The sequence below is a fragment of the Microtus oregoni genome, unplaced genomic scaffold (assembly GCF_018167655.1).
Source record: "Microtus oregoni isolate MIOR12 unplaced genomic scaffold, Mior012 000006F_ref0000085, whole genome shotgun sequence".
Classification (NCBI taxonomy): Eukaryota; Metazoa; Chordata; class Mammalia; order Rodentia; family Cricetidae; genus Microtus; species Microtus oregoni.
In genome coordinates, this window is record NW_024543065.1 from 49,543,991 (window position 1) to 49,565,878 (window position 21,888).

General features: G+C 39.7%; 1 pseudogene; it reads left to right on the plus strand.

The window, feature by feature from the left end:
* The first annotated feature begins 10,658 nt into the window (after window positions 1-10,658).
* LOC121449922 lies at window positions 10,659-21,449 on the plus strand (annotated as a pseudogene).
* Window positions 21,450-21,888: the final 439 nt, after the last annotated feature.

The window sequence follows — 21,888 nt, forward strand, 5'->3', positions numbered from 1 at the left end:
TTGTTCCTGTTATGAGTATAAAGTATTCTTCTTCATCTCTTCTGATTAATTTTAGTTTGAAATCTATTTTGTTAGATATTAGGATAGCTCCACCCACCTTTTATTAGGTCCATTTGATTGGAAAAACTTTTCCCAACCCTTTACTCTGAGGTAATGTCTGTCTTTGAGGTTGAGGTGTTTTTCTTATATACAGTAGAAGGTTGATCCTGTATATAATATCTTTCATATCCATTCTTTCAGCCTGTGTCTTTTTATAGGTAAATTGAGTCCATTGATATTAAGAGATTTTAATAACCAGTGGTTGTTAACTCCATTTATTTTTCAGTAGTGTTTTTATCTTTCCCTTTTTTTTGGTTATGTTGGTGGGAGGTTATTAGCTGCCTGTGTTTTTATTGTTGCAGTTAGCTTCCATGGGTTGGATCCACCTGAGATTATAGTGCCTTTTATTACTGATGAAATAAAAAAAATTATGGGAAGACAATGAACCATGGCAAAGAGCTCATGCTAATTTTTTTTTGGAGAAATCAATAGTAATTATCCCAAAACTGATAGAGTTAATTTTATAAAGGGAACATCTTGGATTCTTGCCTGAATTGTACATGATGCATCAATAACTGGAGCCTGTACACTTTATGCTAATGCAAATAAGTCAGGAAAGGTTTCTTATAAATCAGAAGAATTAAGTAAGGTGTAACAAAGCCCTTATAATTTTGTTCAAAAGGCAGAGATATATGCTATTCTCGTGGTAGTAGGGATTTTAAAGAACCTCTCAACATAGTCACTGATTTTCAGTATGCAGCAAGAGTTGTCTTGCGTATTGAAACTGCTGAATTTATAACAGATAATACAGAATTGACTTTATTATTCATTCAGGTTCAAGAAATAATCAGGAATAAGCTTTGTTCCATATATATATATATATATATATATATATATATATATATATATATGATATATCTAGTTCCATACGGGTCTGCGAGGTTTTCTAACTCAAGGTAATGCAGAATTTGACAATTATTGATTTATAGTGTACTGAAGGACTCAGAACTTTATAAGAAACATCATGTCAATAGCAAAGGTTTAATGAAATGAGTTTTCTATTACATGGCAATAATCTAAAGAGATTATAAAGAGATGTCCTTCTTGCTCTTTCTTTAACCAAATCAGAAGAATTTGATTACCTGCTATGAGTCATCTGAAGCATACTCAAAGGAATGAAATCTGGAAGATGGATGTGTTCCACTTTACAGAATTTAGAAAATCAAACTATGTATACCACACCATTGACATATATTAAGGTTTTCAATAGGCAATTGCCTTGATCAGTAATGAAAAGCCTGATTCAGTAATCACCCATTTATTAGAAGTTATGAACATCACGCGTACACCTGCACAAATAAAGACAGACTGTGGTCAGCATATGTGTCTAAGAAAATAAAGCAGCTTTTTTTCTTATTATAATATAAATCATATTGCTGGTATACCAAATAATCCTACAGGTCAGGCAGTTATAGAAAGATCAAATCTGTGGTTAAAAATAGCACAGAAATAAATTACACAATGCTTTATTAACCTTGAATTTTCTTAACACTAATGAGAAAGGAACAACAGCAGCAGAGAAACATTGAATAATAGAAAAAACTTCTGAATTAAATAAGCCAGTATATTTCAAGAATGTATTGATCTCACAATGGAAACCAGGAGATGTGCTACACTGGAGGAGGGGTTTCACTCTTGTTTCCACAGGAGAAGAAAATTTATGGATACCATTAAAATTAATAAAGATTCAGCTTCAAAAAGAGAAACCGCTTGAGAAAGAGAAATGATAGCTCATCCACAGAGGTGACAATCATACAGCTGGTAAGGAAACCTCATAAGGGTTGGTTCAGTGTTCTTTTCTTGTCTTTGTAGGAAAACATTCATTTTCAAAAGTTGGAGAGACCTTGGACTTCTAGATGCCTAAAGATGAAAAGATAACTATCCAGAAAAAAATCACCACACAAAAAGAAATCTGACTTATGATGCTGTACCATCTGCATGGCAAAGTTTGATTATCTGGACATATATACATCTCTACTTAAAATTAAGAGCTGGTTTTGGAGTTGGACAATGTCTATCCTTCTCTAAATCTAAGCATGTTGTTAAAAGAAAAATTTAGAATTTCTTTCTCATGTCAGGAGCCACCTGGTATGGGAAAGAAAGAAGATAGATTTTAAGAAAATCATTTACTTTTCTCCATGGCTATATCATATCTTTTGTTGAATATATGTCTATATGAATGATGTTTAAGTTTTCAACAATGAACAGTAGATTTTCCTTCAGTAGTCTTTGAAGTTTCCAGGAAGAAGATGGGGCCCCACAAAATTGACTCTACCTGGTTGATATGATGTCAAGATGCTGATAATAGTACCATGAGACCAGTTTTTGGGTACCAGATGCAGAAATGGTGCACCTTCTTTCAACATTCTGTTCAGAACTCCAAATAATAACCTCAAAAAAAACCCTATTTACTACTCAGAGGCCATTTGTAATTATACAAAACAGCAATCTTGAAACTTAACTCTCATTTTACTTTTAAAGGATCTCATAAAAAGAACATCTCCTCCATGACCGCTGAAGCAATTCTAGAAGATGATGTCCACTCTCCAACAAAGTTTGTCCTCATGGTTACAGACACCATTTAGGGATTGATTATTACTTGTATAGGGTTGGGACTTGGGTTGTAATTTATGTAGGCCCAGAGACCTAAAAAAAACAAAAAACCCCAGCAAAAACCGAATTGTGAATGTGAATGGGATAATGGGTATGTTAATGTAAATTAACTCACACCAATAATAATAAATAGTGAGTAAAATAGTGAATATTTGTGAACTATTATTTATGGACAACTTACACTGGTATAGATTTTTGTATATTGATATATGTTCAAATTATATTTGTTATATTGTATATGCTCCTATTTCTGTTTATAATATTTGTATACCTATGCAAAGTTATTTTGTCAGATTGTGTGCATGTATGCTTCTTCCTCTGGTTAAGACATTTTGTATATTGATACAATTTTAGGATATATTTATCATATTGCATTATATATTTCTATATTGCATTATATATTTCTATCAAGATATTTATACATTTTGAGTCCATTGTCCTCCTTTACTGCATAGTTGGTTAAAGATTGTTTAATATTCTGATATGAAATCTTAATCTTTAAATTATGTAAGTATTAAGTGTTATAGTTCTATAGTCATTCATGTTTTTTATACTTTTAGTTATACTGGTTAGGTTCCTGAGATACATAGAGTTTATATTTTGCATAGATAGGTAACCTTCAACTACTTCAAAGATCTGTAGCACATGGTATTTAAATAACTTAAGATTCTGTTGACATGAGGCACTATTGCTCCTGGCTGCACCTATCTATTCCTGGGAGATTGTTGAGCACAAAGACACTCCACTTGGAGTTTGTTTTCTTTTTGGAAAAACTGTCCTTTGGCAAGGAATTGCCCATGCCTCAACCACTGACAAAGTGCACAATGTCTGCACTAGACAAGCAGGATACAAGAAAAAAGAGTGACAATCATTGTTAAACAAGGTAAGGTGGTTCTGAAAATTTTCCTGCCTCTGAAAATGGTCTTTCAGTTAGTCTAGGCCTTAGCCAAATTTGGTTTATTAAACATTTCAAATGAGACTTTGGGTGATTGCTCAGTCAGTCAGTTGACTCTGTCATCTATTGCATATTTGGAAGCTGCTTGATTGCATTCCTTGCCTGCTCAAGTAATATTATCTCTTTTCTCAGGCCTTTGATGGGGATGAAGATTAGATATGTGCAATATCATTTTCTCACCCAAACACTGGTTTATGCACTAGTAAGCACACATATTCTCTCTCTCATTCACATATCTAAAATGCATAAGTAATTATAAAAGTCAAAGTGTGGCACCAGCTCATTTTCTTATATACAAACATGAGATTCCTTCAAATCAGTGCCATTGTATCTTCATTCATTCATTCATTCATCCATTCATTCATCCACAAGTGTTTGAATATTTTTCAGACATTGGAACATTCCTAAAGAGCAGGGGCAGTCTGTCCTCCCAAAGTTCTAGCTTTCATGAACAGAAGGCAGACAGGTATCTAGAAGTTTAATTCAGGAATTGACCAGAACAAGAAAAGGAAAAAAAAACCCAAGAGAATTAAAAAGGAGGACTTGAGCTAGGTCTACTGTTTAATAGTAACTACATTATGCTCTTCCAGAAGATCTGAGTTAAGTTCCCAGCATCTATGTGAAGAGGCTTCATGAGGTTTTCTAACTCCAACTCTGGGGGACTCCACACAGTCCCTAGGCATTCACTTGTCAACTGGGCATCTTCTTGTGAGTCTCAGCAAGAAGAACCTAGCTGTTCCAGTGCTCACACCCTTAACTAAATGTTCTGATAGCTTATGAGACCTTACAGGAAAGTCAGGAATTCCAGGGGAGGGAAAGATGGCATAGGTACTCCTAAGGACTGCATGTCCTCAGTGAATAAGTCTAGTGAATTCTCTCCTGTAGGAAGTAGTAACAAGTGGTGCTGATCTAGACAGGTGTCCTGTCCCAGTGTCAGGGCCTTGTTCATATTGAGGCTACCTTATCTCTAGGACAACATCCATCCACCATACCTCCTGTGGCTGAGAAACTGAGACACAGAAACCCCAGTGTGTACATTTGTCTCAAGCAGGCTGTGGGTGATAGTCAAGCTGTCTGTGTACAACCATGTTCCTAGTGTCTTTACTCTTTAGGCCTTGTCAAGTGTTTGTGGAGCGAGTAAATTGGTTTTCAGAGACGTGACTCTTAGTCATCAGCAGCTTGAGTGAATGTCTACTACAGGAAGTGAGAACTGCACAGTTTGATTTGACTCTAGATCTCAACTACCTGCCTTTTCGGGAGACCTACAAAATTTCAGGATTTCCAAGCCCACCTACAAGACAGAAATTACTTGTTTTCTGGCATCCGCTGCCATTAATCCAGAAGGACAAAGGGCACGGCTTTGCTTTCGCTTTTCCAATGGATAATGCATTGAACACAGGGCTCCTTCTGGTCTGGAAGTCACTGATTTCAAACAACATATCATCTGTCTCTTACCATACCTCATTGTACTATTTAGAAAAGTAATGTTTTCAGAGATCGAACTTAGATCCTGGGTATTAGTAACAATTGTGTCATATGGGAAAAATTAGACTTCTAAATTTCTAATCCAGATCTGCAAAACAGACAGCAGGCAAGACTACTTACTGCTGCCAGGCCACTCCACCACCATTTCCAGTGGTATCAGAGTCCTCACAGAGGCACAGGCTGTCGCTGCAATGACTGGAGAAAAAGTAACCTTCTGAGGCACAGACACCACTTGCACCTATTTGAGTAAGAAATCAACACCTATACCTTTAACTACCCAAAACCCACATGCATAAATGACAGTGTGACAATATATTCAACAACATAAAAAGCAAAACGTCACCACCAGAACCTAGTGGTTCTACAACAGCAAGACCTGAACATTCCAGCATAGAAGTAGAAAAAACTCTTAAAATAATAGTATGAAGATAATAGAGGCCCTTAAAGGGGAAATGAAGGAAAAAACAAATATTTGGAAGAAGTCAATAACTCCTTTAAGAAAGCAAGAAAGCCAAGATAAACAGTTGAATGGGTGAAGGAGACAGTTTAAGAATTGAAAATTGTAATAGAGGCAATAAAGAAAACAGAAACCAAGGGAATTCTAAAAATGGAAAATATAGAACAGGAACTACAGATGCAAGCATAAACAACAGAATACAAAAAAATGAAAGAGAGACTCTCCAGCATTGAAGATACAATAGAGAGAATTGATTCATTGGTCAAAAAATGTAAAATCCAACAAATTCTTAAAACAAAACATCAGTGATATCTAAGAAACTATGGAAAGATCAAATCTAAGAATATTAAGGATAGAAGAAGGAGAAGAACTCAAACTTAAAGGCACAGAAAATATATTCAACAAAATCATACAGGAAAACTTTGCCAGCTTAAAGATGGAAATGCCTATGAAGGTACAAGAATTTTACAGAACACCAAATAATCTGTCCCCCCAAATCATACATTTGCCACATAATAATAACAACAGTAAACATATAAAATAAAGCAAGAATATTAAGAGTTGCAAAAAAAGGCCAGGTAACCTATATAGGCAGAACTATCAAAATTATACTCAATTTTTCAATGGAGATTCTGAAGTGCTGAATATCCTGGACAGACATTTTGTAGACACTAAGAGATCATGGATGCCAGCCTAGAATGCTTTACCCAGTGATGCTTTCAATCACCATAGACAGAGAAAACAAGTTATTCCATGGCAAAACTACATTTAACCAATACCTAACCACGAATCCAGGCTAACAGAATGTATTAGAAAAAAATCTCCAACCCAAGGATGTTAGCTATACCCACAAAACACAGGCAATAGAAAATTATACAACAGCAAATCCAATCACATTACTATCACCACCACCAACAAAAAAGAATAACAGGGATTATCAATACCTGATCATTAATATCCCTTAATACAATACACTCAAGTCACAAATAAAAAGACACAGGACAACAGAATTGAAATGAAAACAGGATACATCCTTCTGCTGCATACATTGAATACACCTGAACTTCAAAGACAGATATTGCCTCAGAATAAAGGGTTGGGAAAAATTCCATTCAAATGGATCAAAGATACAAGCTGGTTTAACTATTCTAATATCTACCAAAATAGACTTCAAAATAAAATTAATCAAAAGAGATGAAGAAAGATGTTACTTAGTCATAAAAGAAAAAAATCCATCAAGATGAAGTAGAAATTGTGAACATTTATGCACCCAAGACGAGGGATCCACATTTGAAAACGAAACCTTACTAGCCAGGTGGTGGCACATGCTTTTAATCTAAGCACTCTGGATGTCTGTGATTAATCTTCTGCCAGGTTCAGTAAAAACAAGGATCAAAGGCAGATATTAGAAAGACCAACAGTGGTTGAATGAGGCCTTTGTAAGGGTCAAAGGTCCCACAGCAAGTATCTCTGTTATCTTTGCAGCACTGTTGGACAAGGCCACTATCAGATGCAACAATTTTAATCTCATTGAAGTTGATGACAGTAGCCTGAAAGCCTATATGTTAGTGTCAGAAAAAAACCTACCTGTCGGGGATAAATGGTCAAAGCCTCTCAGAAGATTATAGGCTGAAACTGTGGGAGGGCAAGTGGGATTTCACATATTCAGTGTGACAACTGACACAGGATCCTGTGAGCATATAATATGGAAATGAATGACTTACAACCAAAGTGACCCAATCAACCTGAATGTTAACTGTGAATAATTTCTGTTTCCTCATGGCTATAACTACTTACATACAGAAATATAGACCTACACTCATCCACTCTCGGGTATTGATAAAGACACCCCCACAGATAACTAGGGTGCTCTAGCACAAGCACATGCAGCAAAGTTGAGCATTGAGTTAGGATGGGGGGTCTTCTCCTTAAAGAAAAGCTAAGGGTGATGAAGTCAAGGAATATCTCAGACTCAGGCTCAGTTCACACATGATAGTTCACTGAGAATATTTGTTTGTTATGCTAGTAATTTATTAGGGCTTGTGTATGCTACATGAGTACTCTTCTACTAATCTAAACCCCCAGTTCTAGTTGGGATCTGTCCAACTGAGGTAAAAAAGCCAGATATCAGAGCTGCTATACATGAGGATTTTTCCATTTCTTTGGAGACATCACATGTGGCTTTATTCAGGATGCTCAATATTATTCAGGTGATGGGATAATATCCATCTCAGATAACCACATAAATCCAGGTCAAACCTCAAGCTCTTCCACAAAGTTGCTTCAATACTGTTGGCTTAACAGTTGAGAGCCCCAGATATCCTGACAGGAGTTATTTATCCAAAACTTCATTACTAACATTTGTAAATCCTATATCTCCCCTGACTAGAACTCAGTCATTAGTGTCCATGGGACCCAAGTGAAGAAAATTACAGGTCTTGAGTAGCAGATCACTGAAATGACAGCATTGACCTTTGGGTGAAGCCTTGGTTTGATGGACAGATATAGAAATTAATTCCCAGCCTGTGGGACACAAACAAATACCAAACCACTTTTGAGATTTCAGCTACATTTCTTTCTTCTCTCCTTACATCTCTGCTTTCTCTTGGCTCACCTTGGACTGTATTGGAATGTGAAGTGGTGGTGGGGCTTCTCCCAGGATGGAGAAACATCCCACGTAGAGAAACTTTACTTAATGTAAAGTAGACTTTTCTTTCTGTCACTAACTCATGCATTACCCCTTCCATCTACTACCATGGTCTCTATGACCCAGAAGACATACTTAGAACTTTGACCCATGCTTATTTTCCTTTACCACAGGTGCTTCCATTTTCTGTCTTGTTTCAGCTGGTAATTGGCTTTTGCTCTGATTCCAATGGAGTCAGAAGAGGCAGGTGATGGGTGTATCTTAGTGGACAGGTAAGTTCATAAGTCAGGATGAAACATGTCTTGATGATGCTGTTCCCTTAACTTTACACGATATCTTTTGTGAACATCATAGCATCCCTGATATTTTTATCAGGAAGTGAGAAAAGTGACACTCAGTGTATGTGCCTTTGGGGTCTATTCTGGCTCAGATAGGACCAGCACATGTGATGACCATGGCAATCAAAGAGGGGTAGTCACTTGGAGAATGGGGAACATCCTCTGGAATCTCCCTATGGAGGAGGAGGACTTAACTGTTTGAAACAGTGTCCTAGTTAGTATTAGCTATTATCTTGAGATTGCCCCAAATCACCTTATGTGAAAAGAGTCTTGAGGCACAGGCCACATTAGTTACAAAACCTGGTGAGTGATCTACCTGCCAGCTAAAATGCAACACTCCCTAGATTCTATTTCAAAGGACCCCTCCCACCAAGTAAACTGTCCCAAATCAACTGCACTGCTCTTTGGCATTGTCCCTGCTTCTGGCTAAATTTTGATGCGTAGGCATAGGTCACATCAATCAGAAGAGTTGCAGGCCACAAGAGTAAGAACAGAGTCCCCATCCTGCACCTAATGCAAAGCTAACTTTCTAAAGACTCGTTCCTAACCTCAACAGTGACTCACTTACAGATCAGAGTAAAGAGTTGGAGATTTTGCAATTAAATCTCCTAAGAAGCTAGATGGTGAATCTGTCCTTATATGACAAAATGACTTCAAACTAAAATTAATTGAAAGAGATGGAGATGGACATTTCATATATTCATCAAAAAAACAAGCCTAGGAACATGATAATTCAATTCTGAACATCTATGCCACAATACAAGATCATCCACTACTGAATTTTTAAATTAACTTTACAACCAGTCAACTCAGGGAAGTTGTTTTTGAGCGTTAGGAATTCCCTGGTCAAATTTTGGGATTCAGTTATATAGACAATCATATAATCTGCAAACTGTAATACTTTGAGCCAAACTGGACTCCCTGAACGTGACGGACAATTAGCGCTGACTGAGAAGCCAAGGACAATGGCACTGGGTTTTGATCCTACTGCATGAACTGGCTTTGTGGGAGCCTAGTCTGTTTGGATGCTCATCTTCTTAGACCTGGATGGAGGGGTGAAGACCTTGGACTTCCCGCAGGGAAGGGAACCCGGACTGCTCTTTGTACTGGAAAAGGAGGGGGAGAAGAGTGGGGGATGGGGAAGGAAATGGGAGGCGGGGAGGAGGCAGAAATTAGTAATAAAATAAAAAATAGGGTCATTTCAGGTTCCTCTCCTCAGTTGCCCAAGGTACTATCTGGAGACATGTCCCTGGATACCTGCGAGCCCCTCTAGAGTCAAGTCTCTTGCCAACCCTAAGATGGCTCCCTTAATTATGATATATACTTCCCTGCTCCCATATCCACCCTTCCTTTATCCCAACCATCCCACCCCGCCAAGCTTCACCTAACCTCCCCTTCTCACTTTTCTCAGCTCATTTCCCCTAACCCCCATCCCACCCCACCTCCAAAGTTCCCAGTTTTTGCCCGGCAATCTTCTCTACTTCCCATATCCAGGCGGATGAATATATGTTTTTCTTTGGGTTTATCTTCTTATTTAGCTTCTCTAGGATCACAAATTATATGCTCAATGTTCTTTATTTATGGCTAGAAACCAATTATGAGTGAGTACATCCCATGTTCCTCTTTTTGGGTCTGGGTTACCTCACTCAGGATAGTGTTTTCTATTTCCATCCTTTTGCATGCAAATTCATGATGTCATTGTTTTTTTTACCACTGAGTAGTACTCTAATATGAATATATTCCTTACTTTCTTTATCCATTCTTCCATTGAAGGACATCTAGGTTGTTTCCAAGTTCTGGCTATTATAAAAAAATGCTGCTATGAACATAGTTGAACAAATGCTTTTGTCATATGGAGATAGAGACAGAGACCCACATTGGCGCACCGGACTGAGCTCCCAAGGTCCAAATGAGGAGCAAAAGCGGGGAGAACATGAGAAAGGAAGTCAGGACCACGAGGGGTGCACCCACCCACTGTGACAGTGGGGCTGATCTATTGGGAGCTCACCAAGGCCAGCTGGACTGTGACTGAATAAGCATGGGATCAAACCGGACTCTCTGAACATGGCGGGCAATGAAGGTTGATGAGAAGCCAAGGACAATGGCACTAGGTTTTGATCCTACTGCATCAAGTGGCTTTGTGGGAGTCTAGCCTGTTTGGATGCTCATCTTCCTGGACCTGGATGGAGGAGGGAGGACCTTGGATTTCCCACAGGGCAGGGAATCCGGACTGCTCATCAGACTCCAGAGGGAGAAGGAATGGAGTGGGGGGGAGTGGAATGGGGGAAGAGGAAGAGGAGTGGAAAGAGGGAGTGAGGGGTGAAACGAGGGGGAGGGAAATAGGAGGCTCGGAGGAGGCAGAATGTTTTTCAACAAAAAATAAATAAAAATCAGTAATCTTCCTATATATAAATGGTAATATGTTGAGGGAAAAATCAGTGATAAAACAACCTTCACAGTTTCTACATACAGTAAAATTGATCTTAGTGTAACTCTAACCCAATGTGGTGGTTTGAAAGATAATGTCAGACAAAGGGAGTGGCACTATTAGGAGTTGTGGTCTTATTGAAGTAGGTATGCTACTGTGGGAGTAGGCTTTGAGGTTTCTTTGGCTCAAGATTTGCTTTTGTGACAGACATATCATTTCCTGTTATCTGGCTGAAATAGGAATCTCAGTTAATTCTCAAGCTCTTTATCTGTCCGCACACTGCCATGCTCTTATTCATAATGTCAATAGTGGAACATCTGAAACTCTAAGTAAGCCAACTCAAATAAATATGTTCCTTTATAAGAGTAATGATAATTATGGTTTCTCTTCACAGCAATATAACCCATAAGACACCAAGCATATGAAAGACCTTTATGACAATAACCTCAAGTCTTTGGAAAAGATATCAGAATATGGAAAGGTCTCCCATGCTCATGGATCAGTAGGGTTAACATTGTAAAATCAGCCATCTTACCAAGAGCAATCTATAGATTCAATGTAATTACCATCAAAATTCTAACACAATTCTTTACAAAGCTTCAAAAACAATCTTCAACTCCTTAGGAAAACACAAAGAAACCCAAGAAAGCTAAAACAATCCTGTATAATAAAGGAACTACATGAGGTAACATCACCCCTAATTTCAAGATCTACTATAGAGCTATAGTAATAAAAATTTCATTATATTAGTATAAAAACAGACAGGTGGATCAATGGATGGGAGAAGTAGGATGAGGAACAGAAAGGAGATGTTGGAGAGGATAGTGTTGTCAGGGTGCCAGAATAAACAATAATACAACAGAAAAGAACACAAAATCTCAACCAAGTTAGGTCAGGCTATATATTTCTGTGAATGGTTGTCTTAATAATTGATACAGGAGAGCCTAGGCAGATGGTCCCTGGTTCTATACGAAACTAGCTAAGGATGAGGCATAGTCTGAGCCTGCAAATGACCCAGAAAAGACCTTGTTCTCTGCCTTGACTTCCTTCAGTGACACAATGTGACACAGCCTCTGTAGGGAAATGGACTCTAATCTCTCTTCTAAACTGCTAATTTTTTTGGTATTTTCATGATAGGAAATGAAAGTAACATATAACAGTGTATAGGGAAGACACATTGATCTGAAACAATTTGATTTGTACTAAACACATTCTGGAAAATGAAGTGGTAGGTCCATGTATGTCTCTCTTAGTGTTTTCATTGTTGTCTTGGTTCTTTCTCTGGGATTGTGAATAGTAGGCTGGCTTTCTTTGGTTTATGTTTAAAAGTAAAAAAAAAAGACAAGATATCCTGAATAAAGTTGGAGCATGCAGGCCATGGGAGAGAGTAGAAGCAGAGTGGAGAGGAAGGGAGGGTAGCAGAGAAAAATGTATAGCTCAATAAAATCAATAAAAAATTAAAAAGAGAAATGATAGGATTGGCCAGAAAGTACATGCGCATCCCCATAACTGAGTGTTCTCTCCTTTTTATTACCAGGCAGGATTTCTCTGAGTAACCCCAGCTGTCCTGGAACTTGTTACATAGCCCAGGCTGGGCAGGATATAAGAGATGAACATGCCTCTTCCTGAGTGATGGGATTAAAGACATTTATCACCATTCCTGACTCTGTTCTGTCCTTTCAATCTCAAGAGAAATGTCTGAGGACTTTACTCTGCAATTCCCTAGAAAAGGACTCCTGAGAATGCTCTTCCTCTGGATTCATACTGCTTCCAACTTTAGTTCAGGGCTTTCCAGGACAAATCAAGAATGTTGTCTTAACCAATCCTACAGCAGAAGGAATTAGGAGTGCTAAAGTGTACAGTGATCTGGGTGACAGGTCCTGCAACCCACCTGTGCTGAATGTATCAGGGAAGTTGACATTTGGATTATAGACCATGCTTTTGGTAGCCCTGGACATGAGATTGCAACTTTCTCAGTGATCTCCAGGGGTAGATAGCAGTGTACATGCTCAATGCTCTGGAAATTGTTTCATTGAGCCATGACCTAGCAGAATTATTTTCTTCTTTGTCCCTACTAACACTGAGTTACCTTACTAGATCCTGCTCTGACCCACTGGTTACTTTCTTTGTGTGAGAACTTCTTCCTGCGTGGGTACCATGAAGATCTCCTCCTCCCTTGTATGTCTTGTAGGGGAATACAAGATTGCCACCAAGGAGTCATCTAGGAAACGGCAAATGTGATCAGAAAGGACAAGTGTATACCCAACACATAGCGCTAGAATATTGTCCTGAAACCCTCCATAAGAAGATGGAATCCACAGTCCTTTCAGGAAAACACAGGTCATCTCTTCCCCGAGGCTGAGCACATGAAATTCCTCATACAACTGTTCCTGGGCCTCTATCCTAGTTCATTAATTTGACTGGTGCCAATGGTGATAAACCATTGATCAACATTCCTAGTCATCACTCAGTGGGTCACTTTTCACATGTCAGAAAGATTCTGTCAACTTCTTACAGGGATTAAGTAAACACAAGTTAGATTGGGGGTTCAACTGTATCTCTGTGACAAAAGGCGCATAGGCATGATAAAGGCTGTTTGGTACTGAAAGACCTAAGGCAAGAACACAGCAGATGTCAGGCCTGGGGTGATCCCTTTTTCTCTGAGGGCATGGGGATTCTTATCTAAACTGTCCTGTGTGTTGCTTGGAGGAGAAACATAAAGGAGAGTTGAGAAGCATGCAAGACAGCACTGAGAGTAGCAGGGACTCAAACCCTATCTCTCACAATCCATTGGATTCTGTGAAGTACTCCTGTATAAGAAAAAAATCTCAGACGAGGGAGGAAGAACAGCAGAGCCTGAGTTCTGTGCTCGATCCGAGGCTTTTCTCCTCGTGGCAGAACTAGAAGTGAAGATTGATGGAAGAGGTCTCTGTGCTTCTCCAAAGGGTGCATACACCATGGAAGGGGCTTCTTCTCACCGGTAAGGATACCAACTCTCTGAGTTTGTTGGGAGGGGAACTCAGAGGCAGGTCAGAGTCTCATAAAGAGAAAAGGATCTTGAGAGGAGACTCATGTTTCTGATTGCAGTTATGGTGCAGAAGGTACAATGAGGGACAGAGGCTCAGCAAAGTGAGGTTCTCAGGAGAGAGGACTTGATGATGGTATGAGAAAAGCCTCAAACACTCCATATTAACTGTGAATTACATTGGCTCAAATGTTATAAAGACAGTTGTTCCACAACCATGTGAGCATGACCCTCCAAATAGAAGTTAAGCTGGGGAGGGCTAGAAAGATGTCTTAGCGTGGAAAGAAATGACAATCTGAAACCAATCCTCAGCTCCTGCTCAGTAGATTGAGAGACGAGACTCCTGCAGGATCTATTCTGTCCTCCACATAGGCGTTGTGGCATGCACATACACACGCGCACACTCTGGTACATGTGCTTCACATAGATTTGTGGCATATATCTACATATGTACACACAGAGACACCAGCTTCACAAATACACACATATATTTACATAAGAAAATCTAAAGTTATTCTTTTAAAGTTGAATGTAATGATTGTCATAACCTCCAAACCTAGGAACTATAAAGAGATATCCATGGAGACACATTTCTCTTTCCCTCCTTCCCTTTTTACTTTATTCACTTGTGCCTGAGTCTTTTCAGGGAACTGAACCTACCAATAAATTCTAACTACTCCTGGCCTTACAAATCCCAAATCTAAATGGGTGATGGTGTCTAAAGCCTTTAATCCCAGCACTTGGGAGGCAGACACAGATGATCTCTGTGAGTTCAAGTATACCTTAGTCTACAGAAGTAAGTTTCAGGACAAGCAAGGTTATACAGAGAAATCCTGTCTCAAAAAGCCAAAAATAAAACCAAAACCAAAACCAAAACAAAATGAACTAAGAAACAAAAAGTTCTGGTTCTAGTTTACCTGATGCCAGTTTATCCAAAAGATGAAGTCATGGCTTTACTAGAATCACAAAGAAAACAGAGTTTAAAAACAGAAAGAGAGGACACTCCAGATCATGAGTTCAGAGAGGCATTGCTCCTCACACCAAATACTCTATGTGAGGAGGTATATGGGACACCAACAGGGGTGACCAGGCAGCCACCTAGGCAGAGAACTCCTAAGAGAATTTACTGATACTCTTAGATACTTTGAGCCAACACTTTGAGTCATGTTGCTCTTGTCTGCAAAGGAAGGTGACCCATAGTCACACACCAAAGCTAAATGAGGATCACTCCTGGTTAATTGATGATATTTCTCAATTCCCTTCTAGCCTCCATTTTAGGCTTCTGGCACATGTCCACTACTGCCCATGAGACCACTGTGTCACTGCCACGCCAAGTGGTTGAAGGAGAAAATGTTCTTTTGCTTGTCCACAATCTGCCAGAGAATCTTATAGCCTTTGCCTGGTTCAAAGGGCTAACAAATATGACGCAAAGAATTGCAGTATATACACTGCACAACAATTTAAGTGCACGAGGGCCAATGCACAGTAGTAGAGAGACAGTTTATAGCAATGGATCCCTGCTGATAGAAAATGTCACCCAGAAAGACACAGGAATCTATACCCTACGAACCTACAATAGAAGAGGAAAAATTGCATCAACAACATCTATGTACCTCCACGTGCATGGTAAGTAATTCATTGTGAACTATGTGAGCTAGGTGAGGTTCATTTCACCGGACAAATATAGGAGTGTTACTCTGTGTGTTTGTGTGTGTGTGTGTGTTTGTGTGTGCGCGCGTGTGTGTACCTACTTTTCCTATGCATTGTATCCCATGTTGTAATTTGAGCATTTACTGCAGGATACATATGTTATAGAACAATGGCAAATAAATAAGAATCCTCCATTTGATGTCTTCTTGAACACAGGTGGATGCATGATATATAACTCATCCAAGGTTATTAACCTGTATCTAGACTCTAGGGGTTCATACTGGAATGTTTCCTTGAGAAAGACCTGGAGGGAGTGAATATTGGGCCTGATTGAGAAAAAGATGGGATCCTTATTGAGCTGTGAGTAAGAGTCTGCCTTGTCTCCAGATCTCTGACCCAGACTCAACTCCATGTATCCATGTACAGCATTTTATAAGTGTTGGATTTTGACCTCCTGATGGCAGGGAACAGTGATCCTTAGTTATCAGTCTTGTGATGTATGCAATCAGACAGTACACTCTCATGAGAGTCTTGATTAGTCTACATTTCTTGGCAATCTTTTTCAGAAGGGGAACATAACTCAACAAGTGTTAACTAACTATCCTGTTGGTCATATGAGATTTCTTTCACATGAAAGTCATTGTCCCCAAGGAGAGGGACCAAGGATACAGGTTCTCCTGATAAGTGCTTCTCCTTTGGGTTCAACTCAAGGAATTCCCTCCTGTAGTCAAATGGCTACAAGATATGTTGATCTGACAGCTTCCATGACACGAGCTGCAGTTCACCAGGGATGTCACTAGGACAGACAATGAATACAGTAACATATTTGTTCGAACCAGGAACTTACCTAGCAGCATTTTTTTCAGGCCTGTAAATCATGGTCACAATGTTCTCAGACCTACTTACTGTTTTATATGTCTGCCACACTGCCAGGAGACCCTGTTCTGTTTCCCATTATATGTGTTTCCTTTGGAAAATCCATGGTATCCAAGGGATATCCACTAGACAGAGGTCAAAGACCTTTAGAAAGACCATGGAGCACAGGGGCAAACCCATTACAAAGCTCAGCAAACAGAGGAAGTGGGAGCACTGTCTTGAAAATCTTGCACAGGATGAAGGAGCTCACAGTCATTTTCCACGAATCATGTCAATTCCTCCTAAACACCTAAGATGTGAAAGTCGGGATACATCCTGGGCCTGTAAACTCTGTCAGAACCCAGTCTGGTGGTGATTCCAGTGAGAAGATTTTTGTTCTTTTCCACACACATCACTCACAAGTCCCTTTGGAGTCTCAAAGGTAGTTTTGTCACCTTCTTGTTGAGAGTAAATTCCATGTTTTCAGAGCAATGTAAACACAGGGCAGACTGGATGCTCAGCGAGGTTAGTCGTACAGATTTTCCCTTTTTGGTGCTGATTAACTTAGGCCAGGTAATACAGAGTGCAGTTCCATGGTCAACAGATATTATCTTTTGTAAATGGATGGTCACTGCCCTTGGTGACCATTTTGTGTTCTATAGGACAGAAACATAAAGAGAGAAAGGCATTAGAACATGAGGTAGAACTGAAACTGGAGGTGCAGATAAGTTTTTTAAACATAGACCCACTTACCGGCCATGGGACTCTGGTAGGTGCTTTGACCTGGGGAGAGGCTCAGCTCATATGAAGGAAGAACAGCAGAGATTGGAAGGTGTTGTGGAGCAGAGGTTCCTCTGGGGCATGACAGATCAACATACTCAGACAATGGAGGCCCCCTCTGTACTCCTCTGCAAAGGCTGTATCATATCTCAGTAACTTCCACTCATAGATGAGGAGACCAGGATTTGACAGTGCATGAAAGGAGAAGACTGAACATCATATTGTCTGTAGTCTCCTGAGTGGTATGAGAACACGAGATGAGTCTCAGTGTTTATAGGGCAGAAGATACAGAGTGGGGGAGAGGCTCAGCAGTGGGACGCTCTCATTGAATGTGAAACAGTAAGGTGGGGGATACATTATTCTTGCATGAAGTTAGTAAGCATGAGCACAATATTTTGAAGACTGGTGCTCTCAACATGATGGCCAAAATAAAAAATCAAGCTGGTGTGGATCATTGTTTTTTTTACAATGGATATAGGCATCTTTTTAGTTGTCTGACAATCTGAGACCAATGAACAGAAATCCTCTGACATTCACTTAAGTACTGTGCCCTGGACCCACCAACACATACTAGACGAGCCCTTACACTACTCACAAACAATTATAATATGTAGACATGTGTGAAAAATCAAATAAATGGAATGATCCAATATTGTAGTCCTAAATCTGTGAGTTTCTTAAATGAATCAATGGGCATACAGGATTTTGAGACATCATTCATTCATCTCCACACATATAGGAGTTTTTTTCTAGGCATCATTATTTTTTTAAAAATTGAAGACAATTCATGGATCTTATGATGTCCCAGTTTGGACGGACTTGAAATAAAGAAAGTTAGAATGTGAACACAGATGAAATTAGCTGCATCCTCAAGATGAATAGGAAAAGAAAAACAAAAGTCAGAGAGGAAAGACTCAGAGTCTATAGGGGAAGAAGTTGGGCAGACATCACCCTAATTCCAATCAATTGTAAATGTTATCAGGGATCTGATGGCATTTTCAGGGGCAATGTTGATGGTTGAAGAGAGAGTCATACACCAAACATAACAAGCGTGGGGACACTGAGAACATAAAGACCATGTGCTGACCTCTACCAAGTAAGACATGGAGCTGCTCACCAACAAATCTAGGCTGAGCAACAGACACAGTTGAAAAAGACACAGGGCCTCATCTTCGTTAAGTACAAACATTATTTAAATGGATCTATTTCTTTCCTTCTAGCTTTTCTTTGGAAGTGTGGGCGCCTTGCCACCTCTTCCCAGCCCAATATTGAATCATTGCCATCCAGGGTTGCTGAAGGGAGAAGTGTTCTTCTACTTGTTCACAATCCCCCAGAGAATATTGTAAACTTAGTCTGGTACAAAGGAATGACTGTGTCCAAGAACATTGTGGTTTCCCAGTATATACTAGGCAGTAAGTCAACTGTGTGGGGACCTACATATGGTGGCAGAAAGACATTGTACAGTGATGGATCCCTGCTGCTTCATGCTGTCACTCAGAAAGACCACGGATTATACACCCTAAGAATTCTGAGGGCAGATATGAGAAGTGAAGAAGCACGGGTGCAACTTCAGGTTGACAGTAAGTGATTCTCTGTGATTGTTCAGTGCTGGGTGGGGTTAGACACACTATACTGTCATGGCTGGTCTAGTCCTCCTTCCTTTAGCATGGTGTCTCCATGTGGAGGTTTGATCATTTAATGCAGGATACACTGTTAGAGACAAATCACCATAGATCAGTTCATCTTCTGACTCTACCTGCATCAAAAAAGGTCTTGATGAAAAGTAATTCAACCTAAGATGTCAGAGTCAGTACAGTCTCCTAGGGCTCTAGACAAGGGATCCGTGAATCCTGTCATATTTCCAAGGCTATACTAAAATGATCTAGGGGAGCATTTTTCCAGTGCTCTACTCATACCTCCTCTCAAAACTTTGCTTCCTATTGGCTTGGTCTTCATGTTTGTTAAACCTGCTCTCTATTAACACAGGACTCCTAGCCCAGGAATAGGAACTGCCTGAATTGGTCTGAATCCTTTTGTATTAACCCCAATATAAAAAATATACTATAGTTTGCCCACAGACCAATCAGGTGATAGCATTTTCAACTAAAGACTGTTTTGAAAAATGACCATAGCTTGTATCAAGTTGATATAAAACCTGCCAGCCTAGTTCCCAATACCTTTAAGATCTATGCCTGCCTTGAAGATCAGACTGTTCCCAGCCACCACACAGGCCCATAATGAAGACTTGACAGAATGAATCCATTTGCTCAAAATAGAGGTCAGAATCTTTTTCCAAGCACAATGATCCATATATGATGGCTTTTTTCTCTTTTCACTTCCAGGCTCCGTTTCACTGTTCTTTAATGCTCTCACTTCTTCCCAACTCATGATCCAGTCAGTGCCTCGGTATGCTGCTGAAGGGAAAATTGGGCTTCTACAGGTTTATAATCTTCCAGAAGATGCAAAAGGGTTTTCCTGGTTCAAATCAGTATCTAGGACCCAGTTTCACAAAATTTTAGAGTACAGCAGAGCCAATAATTCCATCACCTGGGAACCTGCACACAGAAGACAAGGGATAGTATATGAAAATGGATGCCTGATGCTCCAGAATGTCACTGAGAAAGATTCAGGAATCTACACACTAGAAGTTTTAAACAAAGATTCCAAAATTGAAAGTGCATTTGTGGAATTTTATGTGAAGAGTAAGTGACTTTCTATGGTCTTCAACTTCTGGATGTGGCTTATCCTACTTCATAGTCCAAACTGTCAGGATTGGGCTGTTCCTGCTTTCTCCCTCACTGCATTGTGCCCTCCACTAGGGTTTGGGCCCTCACCACAGGACACATATTGAGTAGACAATAGTAATAAATCAGAACCCCTCATCTCTGTTGACCTGCGGAGAGGAGGAACTGTTCTGGGTAAACTTAGCATCATGATGTCAGCTACAGCCCAGATCCTTGGAGCTCTTACCATACACATGACCCAAAAAGATTCCATGAGAGTCAGGAGCCCTGGCTGATGAAGTCATGGGGTCCTCACAGAGAGCACCATGAATCCCTGATTCTAAAACTTTGCCTGGGTTGGATACAGTATGACATTGGGGAGGATTTTTTTGTAACTGTTTGTTTAGATTTTCTGTCAGAGACAACTAGGCAGCCCTGAATACAAAACTGCCCTGGCTGGATTCAATGTGATATTGAGTACCATTTTGTAAGTGTTTATTTATGTTTGTTAGATTTCCTGTCAGAGCTGACAGGGAACAAGACTTTACTTATCGCCCAAGTCAAGAGACTGATTGTCCCATAGAGTGTAGAATCAATTGCGTACTGCCATGACAGTTGAAGTTACATAGGTCTCCTGTGTATCTCCTTCTCCCATGGATCAGTGGGCATTTGTCTGTTTTATTAGCCTATTGTTCTGATGGGCTTGTGAAATTTCACAGAAAGGTCAAAGCAGCAAGAGAAGAAACAGAAGTCAGTTACTCCATTTCTTCCTTCTCCTGATGGATCCAGACTAGGGAATTTTCTTCTGCAGTTAAGTAGAACAGATGGTGATGATGTCAGCAACTCCCCATCCCAAGTTCATTGCTCAGAGCTAAGCTTACCTCATGGACATGGCAATGATCCTGCACTGTGTATCATATTACAGGAAAACTGTTCTACAGGAAACAGGCACTAAATTAGAGTAGCACAGTCCCTGGGTTGCAGATCTTAAGCGCAAGATATGCCTATAGTCACAACTCCGAATTCTCCCCCACAAAAGCTTTATAAAGTATGAATTTCAGTGGGCCTGGTCAAACTCTTTGAACTTCTGTCATTTGGTACATTCCTTTGTTTTTTTCACAGAGAATGTAACACAGCCCTTTGTGCAAGTCACTGACAGTACAGTCACAGGACATAGATCTGTTACCTTCACCTGCATTTCACCTGACACTGATGTCTCCATCCGTTGGATCTTCAATAAAAAGAATCTGGAGATCACAGAGAGGATGACTCTGTCCCCATCAAAGTGTGGACTCAGAATAGATCCTGTCACGAGGGAGGATGCTGGACTTTATCAGTGTGAGGTCTCCAACCGATTCAGTTCAAAGACCAGTCGCCCAGTCTTCTGGTCATGATGAGTATGTGACCTTTCTTCTCGTCCTACAGTAGAGTGGGGGTATTACTTTATCAATGGTGTACAAAATGGAGAAAGTTAAGTGGTGAAAATGGTTAAGTACTATTCAGGTACAGCCAGCATGGTGACTCACACCTATAATCCCGGGATACACATGTGTACAGGGGAAGGCCAGAATTTAAAGTGAGGCAGTCTTAAAAAGAAAATAAAGATATCAATATGGGAAACAAAAATTCAAAGGCCTTAGGAGCTTAGGTTGTAGTTGAAATATATAGTGATACCTCAGAATTTATGGGAACTAGCTACAGGGCCTCTCAAACTTTTGGATGCTCTGAGTCTGCTGGGAAAATGGTGCCTTGTTTGCATTGAGAAAACATCCTCTGATATATTCAAATACACCCCCTATTTACCTAATTCACATTAAGCCCAATGCTGCATGC